Source organism: Chiloscyllium punctatum, chromosome 6 (genome assembly GCF_047496795.1).
Source record: "Chiloscyllium punctatum isolate Juve2018m chromosome 6, sChiPun1.3, whole genome shotgun sequence".
Taxonomy (NCBI): Eukaryota; Metazoa; Chordata; class Chondrichthyes; order Orectolobiformes; family Hemiscylliidae; genus Chiloscyllium; species Chiloscyllium punctatum.
Window position 1 is genome coordinate 142,948,059 of NC_092744.1, and position 21,873 is coordinate 142,969,931.

Below are 21,873 nucleotides of genomic sequence, written 5' to 3' on the forward strand. Positions count from 1 at the left end.
ACATAGGGAGAGTAGAGATGCATTAAAATGTAGCTCCTGAAATGTAATAATATCAGACTTACTCCCAGTGCCATGTGCTAATGAGAGCAGGAATGAGAAGGTAGATCAGCTGGATGTGTGGCTGGGGGAAATGGTGTACCAGAGAAGGGTTTTGATTCTTCAGGCACTGGGACTGTTTCTGGGTTAGGTGTGACCTAGACCAGCCTGACCGGTTACCCCGGGCAGAGCTGAGACAAATCTGGTGGGAGCTTTTGCCAGTTCTGTTGGTGAGTTTGTAACTAGTCTAGCAGGGGGATGGGAACTAAAGTGTAGGCTTAGAGGGTCCGATTCAGGACAGGGAATGGGAGGTAGAATATTAGTGATGTAGTCAGCAGCTCAGAAAGCCAAAGGAAAGGAGGATTAAACGAAGATTGAGTCCCTGTTCAGCCATCAGTCCTGACAACCCAGGAATGTGAGTCAACAAAACCTGGAGTTGTTTACATGTCTATGACTCTGTGCTTCTCAAAAAGCTCAATGAGGTTTGTGAGACACGACCTGCCCTTGATGAAAGCATATTGACGATCTGAAATCATATTGTTGTTTGCCAGATGATTACAAATAGTGTCTCTGAAAATCCTTTCCAAAACCATTTCTACAACAGAAGTAAGGCTCACTGGTATATAATTACCTGGGTCATCTCGACTGGCCTTCTTGATCAAGGGCAGTAGAGATGACCCTGCCCATTTGCAATCACCCAGTCCTCTGGTACTGAACTTGTAGGCAATGACAACTCAATATCAAAGCCGAAGTCTTTGCTATCTTCTCCCTAGCTTCCCAGACAATCTACGGATAAATCCCATCCAGCCCAGGGGACTTGTCTACTTTAATCCTTCTAGAATTGATAACACCTGTTCGTAACTAACCTCGATCCTTTCTAGTATAACATCTTCGACCTCATTATTATCTACAATATTCTAATTTTCCTGAGTGAAAACCAATGAGAAATGTTTGTTTAGCACCTCTCCGATTTCCACAGTGTCCACACTCAACTTCCCACTTCTGTCTTTGATTGGCCCTATTCCTACCCTATCCTTTATTCCTCACATACCGACAGAAAGCTTTAGGGTTCTCCTTTATTCTATTCGCTAAAGACTGCTCGTGTCCTCTCTTTGCTCTTCATACCTCTCTTGAAATCCTTCCTATCTGATCTGTAAGTCTCCATCGCCTCATCTGTACCATTTGTCTCATCAACGCATAAGTGTCCTACTTCTTAACGAGAGATGCAATTTCTGTGCTAAATCACGGTTCCCTTACCCTATCACTTCCTCTCTGCCTGACAGGGACATACCTATCAAGGACATGCAATATCTGTTCCTTAAACCAGCTCCACATTTCCATTGTCTGCATCCACTGCATTTCACTCCTCCATCCTATGCATCCTAATTCTTGCAGAAACGCATTATAATTGCCACTGCCCCATTGATAAGTCTTCACCTGTGGCATGTATCTATCCCTTTTCATTCCTAAACTAAACATAACTGAATTATGATCACTCTGTCCAAAGTGCTCACCTACACCTAAATCAAACACCTAGTCCTGTTCATGACCAAGCACCAGATCCAATGTGGCCTCCCCTCCTGTCAGCCCTTCAACATACTGTGTCAGGAAACCCTCCTGTACACATTGGACAAAAACTGATCCATCCAACGTACTAGAATTATAGAATTTCCAGTCAATGCTGGGGAAGTTAAAGTCCCCCATAATGACCACCATGTTACTTTCACTCCTACCCAGAGTAATTTTTCTAATCCTCTCTTCCCCCTCCCTGGAACTCTGTGGCGGCCTATAAAAAATCCAAGCAGTGTGACCTCCCCTCTCCTGTTTCTCACCTCAGCCCACACTACTTCAGTAGACAAGTCCTCATCAAATGTTCTCTCAGCCACCGTTATACTATCCTTGACTAACATGACATGCATGGGCCCATTGCAGTGCTTCAAATTCCTTGAGCAGCCATACTGTCTATGACAGACAGACTCAGTCTGGAACCTCCTCTATCCTTAAGACCTTATGCACTACCTATGCTCCTCCATTTCCCCTTTGCACATTCCCTTTCCAACCCACCCCACCCCACCTGCATCACTCCACAATTGGAGCTGTCAAGGGCAGAAGTCTGTGGAAAACCCTCCCTAACCTTCTCTATCCTCTTTTAAGATGTATTTTAAAATCATCCTCCTTAATCAATGTTTTGATCATCCATGAAACACCTTAGGAGATTTGCCATTATGAAAGATTCCATATAAAGCAAGTAGTTGTTATTGCTGTACATTAGGGGAAACCGAAATGATGCTTTCAAAATTCTAACAAGAAAGTCACTGATAGGCGCAGTGTGTAGGCCAAATAATAACATCACATTGGGATGGACAATAAACAAAGAAATAGCTGATGCCTATAAAAATGGCATGTCTATTACCATGGGTGATTTTAATCTACATGTAGATTGGTCGAACCAGCTCAGTCAGGGGAGCCTTGAGGAGTTCATTAAGTGTATACATGATAGTTTTTTTTGAACAGTATGAAATGTAAATGACAAGGAGCAAGCGATCCAAGATCTGGCCCCGGTGCAATGAGACAGGAATCATTAATGACCTCAGAATTAGGGATCCTCTTGGAAGAAGTGATCACTGTATGGTTGACGTTAGAATACATATGGAGAGGTGTGAAGATAAATTACCTGGCCTCGATCTCTTCATAGCCAACTGACGCTGGGATATTAACCGCCTCAACTTCTCCACCCCTCTCACCCACTCCAACCTCTCAACCTCGGGATGTGCATCCCTCCACTCCATCCGTTCTAACCCCAACCTCACGATCAAACTGGCAGACAAGGGAGGCACGGAAGTAGTTTGGCACACCGACCTTTACACCGCTGAGGCTAAACATCAGCTCGCGGACACCTCCTCCTGCTGCCCCCTTGACCATGACCCCACCTCCCACCACCAAACCATCATCTCCCAGACCATCCATAACCTCATCACCCCATCCACCGCCTCTAACCTCATAGTCCCTCAACCCCACCGCCAGTTTCTACCTCCTGCCCAAAATCCACAAACATGACTGCCCCGGCCGACTCATTGTCTCAGCCTGATCCAGCCCCACTGAACTCATCTCTGCATACCTCGACACGGTCCTGTCCCCCTTAGTCCAAGACCTCCCCACCTACATTCGGGACACCACCTACGCCCTCCACCTCCTCCATGATTTTCGTTTCCCTGGCCCCCAACGCCTTATCTTCACCAGTCCCTATACACCTCCATCCCCCATCACGAAGAACTCAAAGCCCTCCGCTTCTTCCTTTCCCACTGTACCAACCAGTACCCTTCCACTGACACCCTCCTTCGACTGACTGAACCGGTCCTCACCCTGAACAACTTCTTCTCTTTCCAATCCTCCCACTTCCTACAAACCAAAGGAGTAGCCAAGGGCACCCGCATGGGCCCCAGCTATGCCTGCCTCTTCGTAGGATATGTGGAACAGTCCATCTTCCGCAGTTACACTGGCACCACCCTCCACCTTTTCCTCCACTACATCGATGACTATCGGCGCTGCCTCATGCTCCCATGAGGAGGTTGAACCGTTCATCCACTTTACCAACAACTTCCACTCCGACCTCAAATTCACCTGGACCATTTCAGACTCCTCCCTCCCCCTCCTCGACCTTTCCATTTCTATCTCGGGTGACCGAATCAACACGGACATTTACTATAAACTGATCGGCTCCCACAGCTACCTAGACTACACCTCCTCCCACCCAGCCCCCTGTAAAAAACGCCATCCCATATTCCAAATTCCTTCGTCTCTGCTGCATCTGCTCCCATAAGACCATAAGACATAGGAGTGGAAGTAAGGCCATTCGGCCCATCGAGTCCACTCCGCCATTCAATCATGGCTGATGCGCAGGAGGACCAGTTCCAATACCGTACAACCCAGATGGCCTCCTTCTTCAAAGACCGCAATTTTCCCCCCAGACGTAGTCGACGATGCCCTCCACTGCATCTCCTCCACTTCCCGCTCCTCCACCCTTGAGCCCCAACCACCACCAGGACAGAACCCCACTGGTCCTCACCTACCACCCCACCAAACTCCATATACAGCGTATCATCCATCGTCATTTCAGCCACCTCCAAACGGACCCCACCACCACCAGGGACATATTTCCCTCCCCTCTCCTATCAACATTCCTAAAAGACCACTCCCTCCGTGACTCCCTTGTCAGGTCCACACCCCCCACCAACCCAACCTCCACTCCCGGCACCTTCCCCTGCAACCACAAGAAATGCAACACTTGCGCCCACACCTCCCCCCTTACTTCCCTCCAAAGCCCCAAGGGATCCTTCCATATCCACCACAAATTCACCTGCACCTCCACACACATCATTTATTGCATCCGCTGCACCCGATGTGGCCTCCTCTATATTGGGGAGACAGGCCGCCTACTTGCGGAACGTTTCAGAGAACACCTCTGGAACACCTGGACCAACCAACCCATTCACCCCATGGCTCAACACTTCAACTCCCCCTCCCACTCCACCAAGGACATGCAGGTCCTTGAACTCCTCCATCGCCAGACCATAGAAACACGACAGTTGGAGGAAGATCGCCTCATCTTCCACCTAGGAACCCTCCAACCACAAGGGATGAATTCAGATTTCTCCAGTTTCCTCATTTCCCCTCCCCCCACCTTGTCTCAGTCAAATCTCTCGAACTCAGCTCCACCTTCCTAACCTGCAATCTTCTTCCTGACCTTTCTGCCCCCACCCCCACTCCGGCCTATCACCCTCACTTTGACCTCCTTCCACCTATCGCATTTCCAACACCCCTCCCCCAAGTTTCTCCTCCCTACCGTTTATCTTAGCCTGCTGGACACACTTTCCTCATTCCTGAAGAAGGGCTTATGCCTGAAACGTCGATTCTCCTGTTCCTTGGATGCTGCCTGACCTGCTGCGCTTTTCCAGCATCACATTTTCAGCTCTGATCTCAAGCATCTGCAGTCCTCACTTTCTCCTCCAGTGCGAAGATAAAATCTAATACCTTGGTCCTGTGCTTGAACACGGGGAACTAAAATAGAATGAGGAAGAACCTGGATAATGTAGACTGGAAACAAACATTTTATGGTGAGACAGTTGATGAGCAGTGAAAGATTTTCAAAGACATTTTAGGAAGTGTTCAGCAAAGGCATATTCCAGTGAAAAGGAAGGACTGGAAGAAAAGGCGGTGGACAAAAGATAGGGAATTCTACACCAGTTAGTTTATTCTCTGTAGTTGGAATGATGTTTGGGTCTATTATCAAGGGAGAAATAGCAGGGAATCTCGATACAAATTGTCCCATTGGGCAGACAGAGCATGGATTCATGAAGGACAGGTCATGCTTGACAAATCGTTTGGAATTCTATGAAGACATTTCGAGCAAGGTGGACAATGGGGACCCAGTGGATGCGGTGTACCTGGATTTCCAAAAGGCCTTCAACAAGGTGCCACACACATGGCTGTTGCATTATATAAGGGTGCATGGGATAGAGTATGAGCATGGATCGAAGATTGGTTGACTAACAGGAAGCAAAGAATGGGGATAAATAAGCCTTATTCTGGCTGGCAATCAGTAACTAGTAGTGTACCTCGAAAATCAGTGTTGTGACTGCAATTATTTAGAATTGATACAGATGATTTAGAGTTGGGGACCACATGTAGGGTGTCAAAGTTTGCATATTAGACTAAGATGAGTGGCAGAACAAAGTGTGCAGAGGACTGGGAAACTTTGCAGGGGAACATAGATACATTGAGTGAGTGGGCAATGGTTTGGCAAGTGGAATATTATGTTCATAAATTTAAAGTCATACTCTTTGGTTGGAGTAACATTAATAAAAAGATTATTACTTGAATTTTAAAAAGTTACATTATTTGCTATGCAGAGGCACCTGAACATCCTTCTGCAGGAGGGTTAGTCACCAGGTATAACAATCAATTCAGAAGGCAAAGGGAATTTTGTCCTTCATTTCTGAAGGGATTGTGTTTAAAGGCAGAGGTTATGTTCTAGCTATAGTGGGTACTGGTGAGGCCCCACCTGGAGTACTGCATGCAGTTTTTATCTCCTTAACGTGCTCAGGGATGTACTGGCCCTAAAGGGGGTGCAGAGGAGGTTAACTATGTTGAGTCCGGAGGTGAGGGGTTTGGCTTAACAGAGACTGAGTAGATTGGGATTATATTCATTGGAATTCAGAAGAATGGATAGATATAAAATAATGAATGGAATATTTAAAATAGAAGTAGAGAGGATGTATCCACTGGCAGGTGAAGCTCGGACAAGAGGGCATCACCACAAGGTTAGAGGCAGCAAATTTAGGAGTGAATTGAGAAGGAATGTCTTGACCTTGATGGAGTGCATTGCCCAGGGAAGTATTTGATGCTTGTTCAATGAATGTTTTTAAAGCTAAGTTAGTTTTTTAAAAAAAAAATAAATAATTAATTAAGGGATACGGTGAGAACGTGGGTAAATCGTTCTGTACCCACAAAATGATCAGCCATGATCTTATTGAATGGTAGAGCAGGCTCGAAGGGCAGGACGGCCTTCTCTTTTTCCAAGATCTTTTGTTCTTATGTTTTGCATTCCTCCCTCACTCGTGACTTGGAGGTGCTGGTGTTGGATAAGGATGGACAAAATTAAAGTTCAGAGAACACCAGGTTATAGTCCAACAGGTTTATTTGGAAGCACTACTTTGCTGGTCCTTCATCAGGTGTTGTGTAATTTTTAACTTTGTCCCTCACTCTTGGAACTGAGAAACAGCAACAAAAGTCACGAAGCAGTGCGCAAGCTCCAGCCAACAGTTGGTATTGTGGAAAATGAAGAAGGTTATCTCAGAATACAATGGGATATTGATCAGATGGGCCAATGGGCTCAGGAGTGGCAGATAGGAGTTAATTTAGATAGATTAGGTTAGGATATCTGGTTGCCATAGTTTGGACCGACGAATTCTGTTTCTGTGCTAGACATCTTTGACTGTGGGATCATAAAAGTGAATTCTGCTCTGGTTCACCTCTGGGTTCCCTGATGTCCACTTGTTCATTATGTAGCTTCCTCAGTCTCTCATGGGTGTATTTTTGGTCTGTTTCGTATTTTACAATTACTTTCACAGCTGTTTTGTAAATGAATTGAAAAATGTAGAGCTGGAAAAACACAGCATCCGAGGAGCAGGAGAATCGACGTTTTGGGCATAAGCCCTTCTTCAGGAATGTAAATGAATTGTCCACTGCTGCCTGGCTCCTGACCATATGCTGTTCCATTATCAGGTTATTTTTTCCACAATATCTTTGACAGTCAAGAATTTTTTTTCCCAATAAGCGAGTGCATTTTCCTTCAATTTCTGATAGTCAAATTCTGCACCATTTTCATTCCCTGTAATTCATATTGCACTCCCTGAAACATCAACTGTGTATTTCTCCTTCCACAGAAACCAGTGATCAATGCCAATGCTTTGTTGCCTGTGGAGAGGGTGATGTTTGACTGCCTTGTACTGCTGCAGTTTGTATGGTGAAGGTGGTTGGGTAATGACATTACAGATTTATTCACTCAGTGATATTGAAGAGTAGAAGATATCTGTACAAATCATCATGGTTTTAATTTCACAAAAATATTATTGAGAACTTTTGACATAAGGCTACAGATGGAGAATATTGTGTCCAGTGACCAAAACCATTGCCAAATAAGCAGTTTTTCAAGAATGCCTTAAAGGAAGAAAGTAGATCTTTGAGGGTTAGAGTGGGGATTCCAGACCATGTTCCCTTGGAGTCTATAGAAACAGTCACACAGGTGAACTCAAAAATAAACACATGATTGAGAGTCTGAACTAAAATGAGTTATTGAAATATGAAAGGGTGTGTGGTGCAGGGAGATAGGAATGATTACAGCCAGGAATTAATTCAAAGGTGCGAAAGTAAATTGTCGCTTATAAATGGGAGTCTTTTGATTGATCAGCAAGTTCTGGTACAAGTGAGCACTTCAGCAGTAGAGTTTTCAATATTCTTGAGATTATCGGGAAGGTGAATGTGGGATGCTGGTTTAGATAATGAAATCTAGTGTTAATAAAAGGAATGAATGAGAGTTTCAGCAAATGACCTGAGACGGTGGTGAGGTCGGGTGATATCACTGAAGTCGAAATAGTGGTCTTGGAGGGGGTCTGGCCTCATCCTCACCTCATTCAGCTGTTTGTCCGTTTGTGAATCAAGTCTATAACAAGCTCAGGAACTGAGTGGCCCTGGCAGAACCCAAACTGGGCATCGCTGAGCAGGTTATTGCTGAGCAGTTGCTTGACATCACTGTTGATGAGCCCTTCCATCACCTCACTGCTGAGCGAGTGTGGACTGATGGAGGGGAATTGGCTGAGTTGGATCTGCCCTGTGTTGTTGTGTTGGAACATCCCTGAGCAATGTTCCACAAAGTCGGTAGGTGCCAGTGCTGAGCCCCTCCCTCTCCCTGGGAACTGTCTGAGACAGAACCACACTCTTGACAATATTGCTCTCATATCTGACCCCAAGGTGACCTTCTGATCAGACATCTACACAATCACAAACACAAAGAATTACAATCTCTTAAAATGTTGCTTGTCTCCACCTCACCCCAGCTCCATTGCTACTGAAACCCCTGACCCGTGTCGGTGTTGCCTTAAACTTGACGAATCCAAAACAGAACCCGTGATTCGGTGACTGACCCAGAATCTGGTGCCAGACTCCCTCATGATGGGAAACATCCTCTCAGTATTTACCCTGTCAAACTCCTTAAGAATCCTACATGTTACAATGAGATCCCCTCTCATTCTTCCCAAATCCAGTGAGTAGAGTCCCAACGTCTTCAGCCTTTTCTTAAAAGATAATCCCTGCAAACCAGGGATCATCCCAGTCAATCTTCTGTGAAATGCCTCTGATGAATGATGTATTTCCTTAAATAAAGGGACCAAAATATCTGACATTACTCCAGATGTGGTCTCACTCGCACTTTATAAAGTTTCTCTCAGGTATATGCTCCAAACAGCTCCCTTTTAAACTTGCACAGATGTTGTTGGAAATGCTCAGCAGGTCATGCAGCATCTGTGAAGAAAAATCAGTTCAAGTTTCGGGTCTGGTCACCCTTCCTCAGATACATTAACTCTCATTTCTTTTCACAGATGCTGCTCGACCTGCTGAGCTTTTCCTGAAACTTGTGTTTCTCTTCCTGGTTTACAGCATCTTCAGTTGGTTCAGTTTTCATATCCTTTAAACTTGCCATCTCTCTTCTAGAATTTGTCATTTCCACCTTGGGGGAAAAAAGATTCACATTTGTATGGACTCCCCTACTCTGGGGGGGAAAAAAAAGAAACCATGACTAGTCACCCTATCATTGCTCCTCATAATTTTATAAAGTTCGATAAAGCCACCTAAAGTGCCCAGAGCTGCAGGGGAATAGCCTCAGCCTATTCAGCCTCTCCCTATGGTTCAAATGTTCCAATACTGGCAACACCCTAGTAAAACCATTCTGAACTCTTGCAAGTTTCCCACCATCTTTCCTATAGCAGGGAGACTGGAATTGAAAGCAGTCTGGGGATTCCAAAAGTGGCCGAGCCAATAAACTGTGCAACCTAAACATGATCTCCTAACTCCTATCCTCAATGCACTGCCCAATAACAGCTAGCATACCGCACACCACCTTCACCGACCTGTCTACCTTCAACCACTCTTTCAAGGAACTATCAACCCACATTGCACGGTCTGTTTGTTTGTCAACACTTCCCAGGAACTTGTCATTAAGAGGTTGAGTCCTATTCTGGTAACATCTTTCTGAAATCAGGGAGACCACAATTGAATACAGTATTCTAAAACTGGCCTCCCCAATGCCCTACTCAGCCACAACGTGCCCTCCTAATCCCTATACTCAGTGACAGAATCCCTACAGTGTGGAAGCAGGCCTTTCGGCCCATGAGACCATACCAACAATCGGAACAGCATTCCACCCTAACTCTGTAACCTACCATTACCCAAAGCTCATCCAGCTAACCTGCATGTCTTTGGATTTGTGGGAGGAAATTAAGAGCACCCAGAGGAAGCCCACACAGACGCACAGGGAGAATGTGCAAACACCACACAGACAGTGGAATCGAACCATAGTCCATTTATTGATCAGCACATTCTATTCAATGTTAGTGTCCCAAATGCCATGTTCAGCACCTGATCTCCCTGAAACTCTACTTTCCAAGAACTATGCAGTTGTTCTGAGCCCTTCAGAGGGAATTAAGGTGAGGAGGAGAAAACTGGAACAGGGTTGAGTTTTTGTTCTATAAAATAACTCTCCATCTTCCCCCTCTGTTCCCCCCCCCATCTCTCCCCGCTCTGTCTGCTCCCCCCTCTCCCCCTACTCTGTCTGTTCCCCCTCCCTCCATCGGCCTGTTGTCCCCCCAACTTCAGCCTGTCTCTCCTCCCCTCCCACAGTCGTCCTGTTCCCACCCTCTGTCAGCCTGTCCCCACTCCCCCTTCACGATCCTATCTACTTGCTACTCTACTGTCAAGGAACTATAAACTTGCAGTCCAAGGACTCTTTGTTTAGCAGCACTCCCCAGGAACTTGCTATTAACTGTATAAGTCCTGCGAAAGTTTGCTTTTCCAAAATGCAGCAGCTCGCATTTTTCTAAACTGAACTCCTCAGCCCATCACCCATCTGATCCAGATCCTCTTGTCCTCTGAGGTAATCTTTTTCACTGTCTACTACACCTCCCATTTTGGTGTCATCTGCAAACTTACTTACAATACCTCTTATGTTCACATCCAAATCATGGATATAAATGGCGACAAGTAGTGGATCCAGAACTGATCCTTGTGAGACTCCACTGGTCACAGGCCTCCAGCCTGAAAAGCACCCTCTGCCTTCTACCTTCGGGCCAATTCTGTACTCCATTCAATCTAACCTTGCTGACCAGTCTCCCATGAGGGACCTTGTCAAACACATTACTGAAGTCCATGCTCTGACCTCAGCAATCCTCTTTGTTACTTCTTCAAAAAAACTGAGTCAAATTCATGAGATATGATTTCCCATGCACAAAGCTGTTATTATTATCCAGGATTTAACTCTGTACATTGGGGTCAGCGTTGTCCAGTTATAGGTGGTAATATTCTGGATGAAGTTCAAGTACACCAGCATTTTGTCAGTGAGTCTGTATTGAGTCTTGTTAATGTCACCAACACAGGGGAGTTCCTTTTGAAAGGCAGTCCCTGTACCCTTGCCCACCAGGAAATAGTGTAAGTGTCCTTACCTCTAGACGAGGAGGATCAGGCTCAGAGTTGAGTAACAGCATCTTTGAAGAGGCTGATTAGTAAACCTGCCCAAGCCACCAGGCCATACTGTCTCCCAGCTGTCCCTGCCTGAGCCTCCAAACAGAACCATCCTGTAGTTTCTCTCCTGTCAGACTCTCCCATTGCTCACTTTGTCCAGGATCCCCTCCTGCTGCTGCACTGCTCCTGTCCCTCACTGACCGGTCCATCCCCCAGTGTCCTCCATATTCGACCCAGTCCTCCAGCCATGTCCCCTCCACTCTATAGAGACGGCTCAGTGGTTAGCACTGCTGCCTCACAGCACCAGGTACCCGGGTTCGATTCCGGCCACAGGTGACTGTGTGGAGTTTGCCCATTCTGCCCGTGTCTGAGGGGGTCTCCTCCCATAATCCAAAGATGTGCAGGGCAGGTGAATTGGCCATTCGAAATTGCCCATCATATTAGTTACTGTTTGCAGGGTCAGTATGGATTTGTTTGGCCGAAGGGCCTGTTTCCATACTGTAGGGATTCTGATATATTGGGCAGCAGCTGCTGTCAATCACCAGGACACTTGTATGATCGGGAGCACGTGCTGTTGGAGGGAAGACAAGTGCACGGGTGCAGTGCTGGCCAATTGTGGGAGTATGCACAGTATAGGTCAGTGCCTGGGAAGGAGGCTGTGGGTGTGAGGGATTAATCTATCATTAGCAGCTTCATCCCTCTGGGAGCAGGACCCAGGGGAATGGCCCTTCTCTTGCTACCCTGACATGTGATCAGACTATCAGTGGGGCAGCGTTTTGCAGAAAGTTATCAGAACTCTTTTGTGAATATTCAGGGTTGTTATGGAAAGGGACAAGGATGGGCCTGCAGTTAGAATTCAAATTTGACTCATTTTAGTAAGATGGGTCTTGGCCAGAGTGTGCAGGAAGCAGTGTATGCAGGATGGTTCTCATCAGGAGCTAGGAAACTGAATTCGAAGAGAGAGTGTGTGTGAGAACTGGGTGTGGAGGAAAGGAGTGGGGGGATTGGTTTGGATTTCAGTTCACAGAAGAGAGAAATTGTGAGACTGAGGTTTAAAGCTTTGAGGGAACAAGGAAACTACAGTTTAATACTACAATTGTCTTATGAATTTCCATCCTGTATTAACAGTGGTAACTTGTGTGCTCTGTTGTATGGTACTGAAAGGGTGGATTTGCGGATGAGAAATACAAATTGAACTTCATGTTCAGATCTGATAGTTACTGGATCCGTGCCGATCTGAATATCATTGGCCTTTTCATCTGGAAGGAAAGGTGTGCATTCTGTCCATGGGCGAATATTTCAAATGTCAGTGTGACTGGAAAAGTACTGAGACACAGCCAAGTCCATGTCAGCGTGGTGAGTGTGGAGAGACTTCATTTGTTTTTTGAAAGTCTGGAAAATCATGGCACATTTCCCAGGAACAATTAAGCCACAACTTTGCTTTGTAGAAGGACAAGTCTTTAATTAACCATACAACCAGAAAGACACAAGGATACCTGCACCATGGGAAACACTATGAAAACGGGATTGTTGTAAAGGGGTTCATTCTCGATCATGGATTGTCATCCATTGGCATTGTCCCGTCGGTTCCAGCGCCGCGGGGAAACACTGGAAATATGAGGAATGTAATGTAGGTTTCAGTTATTAAACTGTAAAAAGTGCAGAACAATTTACAAGGATGTTGCCAGGGCTCAGGGGTCTGAGTTATAGGGAGAGGTTGGACAAGTGACGATCTTATGTTTAGAGCAGAGGAAACTGAGGGGGTTCTTTTCTAGAAGTGTATAAGACCATGAGAGCCATGGATAAGGTGAATGCACTCAGTCTTTTTCCCAGGAACTCTAGGATTGGACGGCTTGATTGGATCAGTTTAAGGTTAGAGGAGAAAGAATAAAAGGGAAGCTGAGGGGCAACTGTTTTACACAGAGGGTCGTATGTATATGGAATGAGCTGCCAGGAACACTCTCAACAGGTAAAAGACATTTGGACAAATACATGGATAGGAAAGGGTCAGAAGCAAATGGGCCAAATGCAGGGAAATGGGGTTAGCGTGGATGGACATTCTGCGCGGCATGGGCCAGTTTGGGCCAAATGGCCTGTCTCTGCTGTAGGATTCTATGACTCTAAGTGCATTTGCTCTTTCTCCCCCTAACTCTGTTGGTACCCTGGGATGTATTCCATCAGGGCAAGGAGACTTGTTTACCTTTAGCTCCATTAGCTTACCCAGCTCTAACTCTTTCGTGATAATGGTTGTTTCTTTGTCCTCACCTTCCTCAGTCTCCTTATCAATTACTGCCATGTTCTTCGTATCCTCCACTGTGAAGGCTGACTGCTGTGTACTCATATTCCTGAACCCTGCTGGATAGGAATAACCAGGCACAGAACTCTGAGAGGTCTTCTTTGAGTCTTTATTTATGAAACATGGCAGTTACATGGATAGTGTACATGCAGAACACCTCCAGGCAGCATCAGGTAACTCCCCACCTGTCCGATGTGCCGCTCCCATTTTTATACCTTAGTGGTTTGGGACTTTGAATAGAGACTGTCTCTCAGTATTATCTCCATGGTGACGGCAGTTAGAAAGTCTAGATCAGTTCAGCACTTTGTGGGTAAACCACACACCCCTCCCCCCACACCCCTGTGGCTCCCTCAAGTATCTGACAGGCACTTCAGTTTCAGTGGGGTATCTATCAGGATTCTGATGTGGAGGAGCTGGAGCTGGGGTGTGGTTGACAAAGTTTAAAAACCACACATCACCAGGTTATAGTCCAACAGGTTTATTTGGAAGTACAAGCTTTTGGGGTGTGCTGTGATTTTGAACTTGATCAGGATTATCTCTATGGTAACAGTTATGTGCTTCAACAATTACAGAGGCCATATGTTCCCCACACAATAGGTTCCCCTCTAACAGTGTAAACTGCTATTCCTGGGGATAGCTACTTATCACTTTTCTTCCCCAATCCCATCTCGCTTTCTGTTGATCTTTAAAGTTTTTCTAATCTCTGAGTTTCTCCTTGGTCTTTGCCAATTTGTATGCTTTCTATTTCAATTTGATAGACTCCCTTATTTCCTGACCCACCCATGGCAGATTACTCCTTTTCCTAAAGTCCTTCCTTTTCCCTGATATATACTTTTGCTGAGCACTTCAAAAAATTGCTTTGATATTCCCGCACTGTCCGTCAACTTTCCCACCATAAAGTCTTTGTTTCCAGTCTACATTAGCCAACTCCTGCCTCATCCTATTGTAGTCTCCTTTTGTTTAAGCACAGGATCTTGGGAGTGGATCTAATCTTCCAGCTTTCCGTCTGTGTTCTACGTTCAACCAGACTTATCAGAATTCTTTTATCAGATTACGAGGGGAGCCGATGTTTCCTGGGTGTTTTGGTTTTCATTGTCAGAGACCTTGGCTTTGTAATAAAGTCCAGAATAGATATTCACAACAGAGTATTCTGGATGCTGTGAATGTACGACACAATCTAAAACCATAAATCACTGTCTCCCCTCAGTTTAAAATTGCAAAATCATTATCTCCTACACGCTTCCTCACTATCTAAGTTTGGAACGCTAATCCACCTGACTATCCTGCTGTTTCTGAAAATCTCCTTTGGTGAAGATGGTGAGTTTTTGATTCATCTTTCTGATTATTACCGTAAGAAGATAAGCACTGGGCACAGGAGAGGCAATGAAGCCCTTCGAACCAGCTCCACCATTTAATACGGTGATGATTGAGCTCAGCTCAGTCTCAGCTGGATTTTCCCGCCTGCTCTCCCTCACCCTTCATCTCATTGTAAATTCAACAGCAGTGGTTAGCACTGCTGCCTCACAGCGCCAGAGACCCGGGTTCAATTCCCGACTCAGGCGACTGACTGTGTGGAGTTTGCACATTCTCCCCGTGTCTGCGTGGGTTTCCCCCTGGTGCTCCGGTTTCCTCACAGTCCAAAGATGTGCAGGTCAGGTGAATTGGCCATGCTAAATTGCCCGTAGTGTTAGGTGAAAGGGGTTAATGTAGGGGAATGGGTGGGTTGCGCTTCGGCGGGTTGGTATGGACTTGTTGGGCCGAAGGGCCTGTTTCCGCACTGTAAGTAATCTAATCTAATCTAATCTGTATCTCTTCATTAAATTGGCCCATTGTCCTGGCATCCACCGCATTTTGAATAGGGAATTCCACAGATTCACAACACATTGAGATAAGTACATTCTTCCTCATGAGAATAGTGTAGAAACAGGGTAGTCATCCATCGAGTCCACACCAACCCTATGATGAACATCCCATTCAGACCCACTCATTACCTGTAACATTGCATTTCCCATGGCTAATTGTCTCACTGGCACGTGCATGGACACTGTCGGCAATTTAACATGGGCAATCCATCTAACCTGCACATTTTTGGACTGTGAGAGGAAACTGGAGAACTGCACGAAACCATGCAAACATGGGGAGAATGTGTAAACTCCACACAGTCGCCTAAGGTCCCTGACGCTGTGAGGCAGCAGTGCTCGCCACAGAGCACCTCTGCTTAAAACCTACTGCCCCTTATTAACCTCCCTATCCCCCAATTGGCTGAATCTATGTTCCTTACGTCAGAAGTCAGGTTGTCTAAGCAGATGTCTCAGGAAATCCCAGTGACAACCCACATGTCCCGTGTGTCTGCATGTGAATCTGATACACAACATCCTCCATCCCACACTTTTCATTCACATTCCAGAGTCAGGGCTCCAGTGGCTGCATGAGGACTGCAACTCCCAAATTCCGAGGCAGGGACCATACGTCTGTGGGGAAACCTGGCACTGCACACGTACAGAATGTGGGTGGGTTTTGGAGCATGTGCTTTGGGGTAACTCGTGGAAAGTATTTCACACTGTGATTGTCTGGAGGAGGAACGTATTTGCTTGTAGTATTGATCTGTTAGAGGGTCAAAGTGTCACCACACCCACATGGGACCAAGTTACATTCCCAACTTTTCATAACACTGGAATCGATCAATGAGAAACAAAGGATGTGACCCATTCTCCCAGACTGAAGGTTCCTCTTCTGTCCAGGATCTGCCACCTCCCTTTCTGTTTCCTTTTGTGTCATTCTGCGGTTACATTATTGACTTGCAGCAACTGAAGGGAAAGGAATTGAACCCAGAAAGGGTGCAGAGTCTAACCAGGGACGGGAAGTGGTGGCATAGACCTGTTTATCAGTTACTCCATGAGAATGGGGAGGGTGTACATTAGGGGGTAGTAGAGTCAGAATGGTGGGAGAGAGTAAGTGGGTTGGAGGGTTACAGCTTTGGGGGAAGAAAGGGGAAAAAGATATTCCAGAGAAACTAGAATTGTCTGCTCTGAATTACTTATCTGTACATATTCCTTTATACAGGGTGCTAGGTGGTGAAGATTTGCAGACTGAACTCTCAACATCATGTGTCGATCGTGATAAAGTTAACCAGAATTAGAAGAACCAAAGATGGAGAATCACTGGGCCAAAATCCTGCAACACTCTCTCTCTCCCAGCATTGTCGGTCTATCTGCACCAAATGGACTGTGAATGGTACAAGACAGCAGCTCACTACCATCTTCTCAAGGGTAACTAGTGATGGGGAATAAATGCTGGCTGAGCCAGTGATGCCCATATCCTGGAAATGGGTTCTATCTCTAGTTGCTGAAACCCAGTTGATGTTACTGCAGAATGATGAGGGACGCTGAGTGCACCCTCCAGGAGGCAGCACCATCACATTACCACTGCCTACACCCACACAGTAACATCGCAACACCACTGGAACAAAAGGCAGTGAAGCTAAATGAGGACTTAGATATAGTTCTTCAAGGTAAAGCCATGAAAGGGGATTGGAACACAGCAGGAACAGGAGACTGAGCTGGATGGTCAGCTGTTTCCCATTGAATGGTGGAGCAGGATTGAAAGGCTGAATGGTCTCCTCCTGCTGCTATCTCCCAGGTATGTATATAGCCATGGAGCCCGGGTAGGAAGGAGTGGGCAGGGATTCTCCAGGAGATTGCACTTCCACATCAGTTTTCAGGGATGGTTTGATGGATTTTATTTAACATTTATCTTTAACACAAGGTTTGTGAATTTGGTTTTAAAATATTGTAGCTATTTATTCCACAATAAATAAAACTAAAAGAAATGAACCTAACAGTTTTTAAAAATTTCAAATGCCCTGTAAAACAAAATCCTGTCTATTCCCAGACACCATCTCTTTCCAGTTCAAACTCCAGGGAAATATTCCCTCCCTGTCTGAACCTTTGGTTTGATTTAACTGCTTTTCAGTTCTCCTTCTGTGAGCTGTGAAGCGTTCTTTTTCCCCCCATTTCTCCTACCCAGAAGTGTTATCTCACACAGCTGAGCAACCTTCCCACGTTCATCATTACACCATTTTAGGTTTTGTTAATATATAATCACCAGCAGTAAACCACCCGTGTAACCAATTGAATATTTACAAACAAAGCCCATTACGGCCAAAGCAAACCATTACAAATGACAGAGTGCGAATGGACCAAATCAAAGTAGAGTTCGGGGTGAGGGGGCAGCAGTGGAGATAAAGCACTGTATCCCCTGAGATGCCCACCTCTATCTAAAGGCATCGAGAGCATTGATACATACCACATGCTCCTTCTCCAAGGACACCCTGCTTTATCCTCAATCAAAGAATAGCCTTTATCGTCAATCATAGAATAGAATCCCAACTGTGTGGCAGGAGAGCATTGGCCCATCAAACCCCACCAACCATCCAAAGAGCATCCCACCTGGAGCACTCCATCCTTGTAACACTGCATTTCCCATGGCTGATCCACTGAGACTGCACAATTATGGAGACTGTGGACAAGTCCACACCGACCCGCCGAAGCGCAACCCACCCATACCCCTACATTTACCCCTTACCTAACACTACGGGAACACACAGAAACACAAAAGGCAGCATGTGCACCTGAGTTGAATGAACCTGGACTGAGGAAAATGTGACAACAATCACAACTAGTTAGAATTACAGAATCCCTTAGGTGCACAAAGAGATTATTCAGTCCATCGAGTCTGCAATGACCTGCTGTCCCACCCTACCTCCATAACCTCACATTTAGCATGGCTAACCCAACCTACCTAACCTATACACTACAGGCCATGTTAGCATGGCTAATCCATCAAACTGGCACATCTGTGGGAGAGTCACATATTATGTCTAAGTGCTCAGGATTGTGGATGAAGGCTCACAAATACTTGACTCTGACGCAAATCCTCTTTTTTTTCAAAATAAAATCTGGGGGAAACTGCAGCCAGAAAGATTTCCGATTATCTCATGAGGAAGAGAATTCAAAACTCGTGCCCCTGACCCGGGGGCGCAGTGAAGTCACAGAGGTCTGGGAACCATCAGAAATGTAACAGGTTGTGAGCAAGGTGGGAGTGAGACCAGGACAAAAAGACAGTCTGTCACACAGGGGAAGGCAGGAGAGATTAAATTGCAGAAATGGTAGTCCCTCAAGGCCATGGGGAATGGATTTAGGGCTGGGAAAGAAACCAGGAAAAAAGGTGAGCAGCTGTCTAAGAAATACATTGAAAAAACAGAACATAACAACATAGAGGGCAGAGTACGCAGTCTGAAATTGTTGCTCTCACTGGTGAGTACAGAACGTTGTAAAGCCTGGGTCATTCTATTACAGCCAACACATGCAGGATAGGCCAAGTGGCCTCGATCTGTGATGTAACTTTCTGACAAATTTATTCTGACATTTGGAATTCAGGTCGGATGATGTTCAGAAATTCTCAAATTGGACTTGATTTTAATATTCTGGAGAAATGTTAAATAAATCACAATGATCCCATTCTGCAGACTTTAGTCCACAGCCCTGCATGTTCCAGCATCTCAGTTACATCCATGTCCTTTTATTCTAATGTGATGCTGGTTACTGCCTCTGCCAGTCCATCAATGAGTTCCTGCTCCCCTCCATCTCCGAGTGAAATGAATTCTCCCCTCCCCTTCTGTCTGAGAATTAGTTTCAATCTAAAACCTCCAGTTTCTGACCTCTAAGTTAATGAATAGCTCCTTCCTATCCACTCGATCTGGATTCCTCAGCATTTTATCACTTCAATTAAATCTCAGCTCATCCTCCTCTGAAATCATCACCAGCCTATCCAACCTTGCCTCAGGGCAGAAATTTTTCAATTGTAGAAATATTCTGATCAATCTCCCCTTACCCTCTCTGGTGTGATCACATTAACCCTGGAATGTGGGGATCAGAAGTGTGTGTAGTACTTTAACCGCAGTCAAACGAGTGTTCCTGACGTTTCCCATGTCACCTCCGTGTTCATGTGGTTGTCGCTCAGACAAGAAGTGTCCTGGTTTTCCCACATGGAACTGGATGTGCACTCCATGGGGCTGGGATTCCATACCATGTGTTTATTTGTTAACTAATCCTAAATTAACTTCAGATTAAAACAACATTATCAGCTACCCACCAATCAACTTCTTCCATTATACTAAAGTCACCTTACTTTTTAAAATCTCTTTAAAATTATTACTATCTAAACACAACAGGCTTTAATTTGCTGATCAAGTATTCAGATGTCTACACTGTTACAATCACTTGAAGATTATCTTTACCTTCAGCTACATTTGGTGAATTGAACACTGATTGTAAATATATGAATATCAAACGGACTTGAGTTTTATGATAATTAATCCAATATGACATTCTTGTTGGTTAATATCTTGAAGAGAACTGTCCTCAGGACTCCAGCTGTGCTCTGACTTCATTCACAACTGGATGTGGCTGGACTCCAGATCTTAGATCTGTTCTGTTGTTTCCTAGATTGCTTCACTCTGTCTATCACTTGCTGCTTATGCTGTTAGGCACACAAGTAGTCCTCTTTGGTAACTTCATCAGGTTAACACCTCATTTTTAGGTATTCATGCTGCTGTTACTGGCATGCCCTCCTGAATTCTCTCAGTTGAATGAGGATTGATCCTCTGGTTTGATGGTAAGAGGTAAGTTGGGGGATATGCTTGGCCGTGATTGTGTAAGTTTTGTTGGAGTACAATTCTACTGCTGTTGTTGGAAGGAAAGAGCTAAACGCTTATACTGTTGGCGCTGTATACTACATGCAGTATCATGAACACTGATAGGCCAAGACATGAAATACGAGCAACACTGTACAATGGTGCAGGACCACAACTGGAGCAAGGGGAGTTTAAGATCCAACTTGGCACAGGAGTAGGGAAAGAAGCAGCTGATCAGATTGTCTCATTCATAATCATAAAGAGACTCTATGAGATTATTGTACTGTTGGAGGTGAGGATGGAGGAGGTTGGGGAGATGAAGAGTTCTTCTACAAAAACTAATCTGCCTGAGAGTTGTGAGATAGAATTGATTGCCATGCATTTAACAGAAAGCTAATTGAAACTGGTTTTATCCCCAAAAGATAACAAGACTGATGATGCTTCCAATCATCATCAGAAACAAACCCCAGAATACATGGTTCGGAGATGGATGTCAATTGCCAACTGACCGGGGTTTTTGTGGCAGCAGACGGGATTTAAGGATGGTGTGTTGCTTTCCTGGTGCTAGAGTGAAAGACATCGCGGACAGAGTGCAGGACATCCTCAAGGACGAGGGTGAAGAGCCCGAGGTGGTGGTACACGTCGGCACAAATGATGTCGGGATGAAGAGGAGGAACATACTACAGCGAGACTTCGCAGAACTAGGAAGAAGGCTAAAAAGCAGGACGTCCAAGGTGGTTATCTCCAGTTTGCTTCCAGTTCCTCGGGCTAGTGTCGCCAGAAACCGGGAGATAATGGACTTGAACGTGTGGTTGGGGAACTGGTGCAGGAAGCAAGGTTTCAAGTTCTTGGATCACTGGGGTATATTTTATGGTAACCATAAATTCTACAAGAGAGATGGCTTGCACCTTAATAGAACAGGGATCGGCATTCTGGCAGGCAGGTTTTCTGCTGCAACGCCGCTACATTTAAACTAAGTAGCGGGGGGGAGGGGACAAGCTGGATGTTTAAAAAGGAAATTGAAGGGGTAGTTAGAACAAGAGAAGTCAAGAAAGACAACTGTATCAAGGAGGCAGAAAACTGGAAAAGGCATCATGCTGTAAAGTTGAGTGAAATAAGGGTTGAGGGGAAGGGTGAGAGCAGTAACAAATTAAAAATTCTATATATGAATGCACGAAGCATTAGACACAAGGTGGATGAGCTTGAGGCTCTTTTGGAAATTGGCAGATACGATATTGTGGGGATAACTGAGACGTGGCTTCATGGGGACAGGGCCTGGGAAATGAATATTCAAGGCTACATGTGTTATCGTAAGGATAGACTGACGGGCAGAGGGGGTGGGGTGGCCTTGTTGGTAAGGGAGGATATTCAGTCCCTTGCGCGGGCGGACCTAGAGTCAGGGGATGTAGAGTCAGTGTGGATAGAGCTTCGAAACACTAAGGGTAAAAAGACCCTCATGGGAGTCATCTACAGGCCCCCAAACAGTAGTCTGGATGTTGGAGGTAAGTTGAATCAGGAGCTGAAATTGGCTTGTCGCAAAGATGTTACTACAGTTGTT

General features: G+C 45.4%; 1 long non-coding RNA gene across 1 annotated transcript; it reads left to right on the plus strand.

The window, feature by feature from the left end:
- Nucleotides 1–12,465: 12,465 nt before the first annotated feature.
- Nucleotides 12,466–17,336, plus strand: LOC140478566 (uncharacterized). Its single transcript, XR_011960827.1, has 3 exons — nt 12,466–12,681; nt 16,029–16,131; nt 16,685–17,336. It is a non-coding gene; the product is annotated as an uncharacterized lncRNA (long non-coding RNA).
- Nucleotides 17,337–21,873: the final 4,537 nt, after the last annotated feature.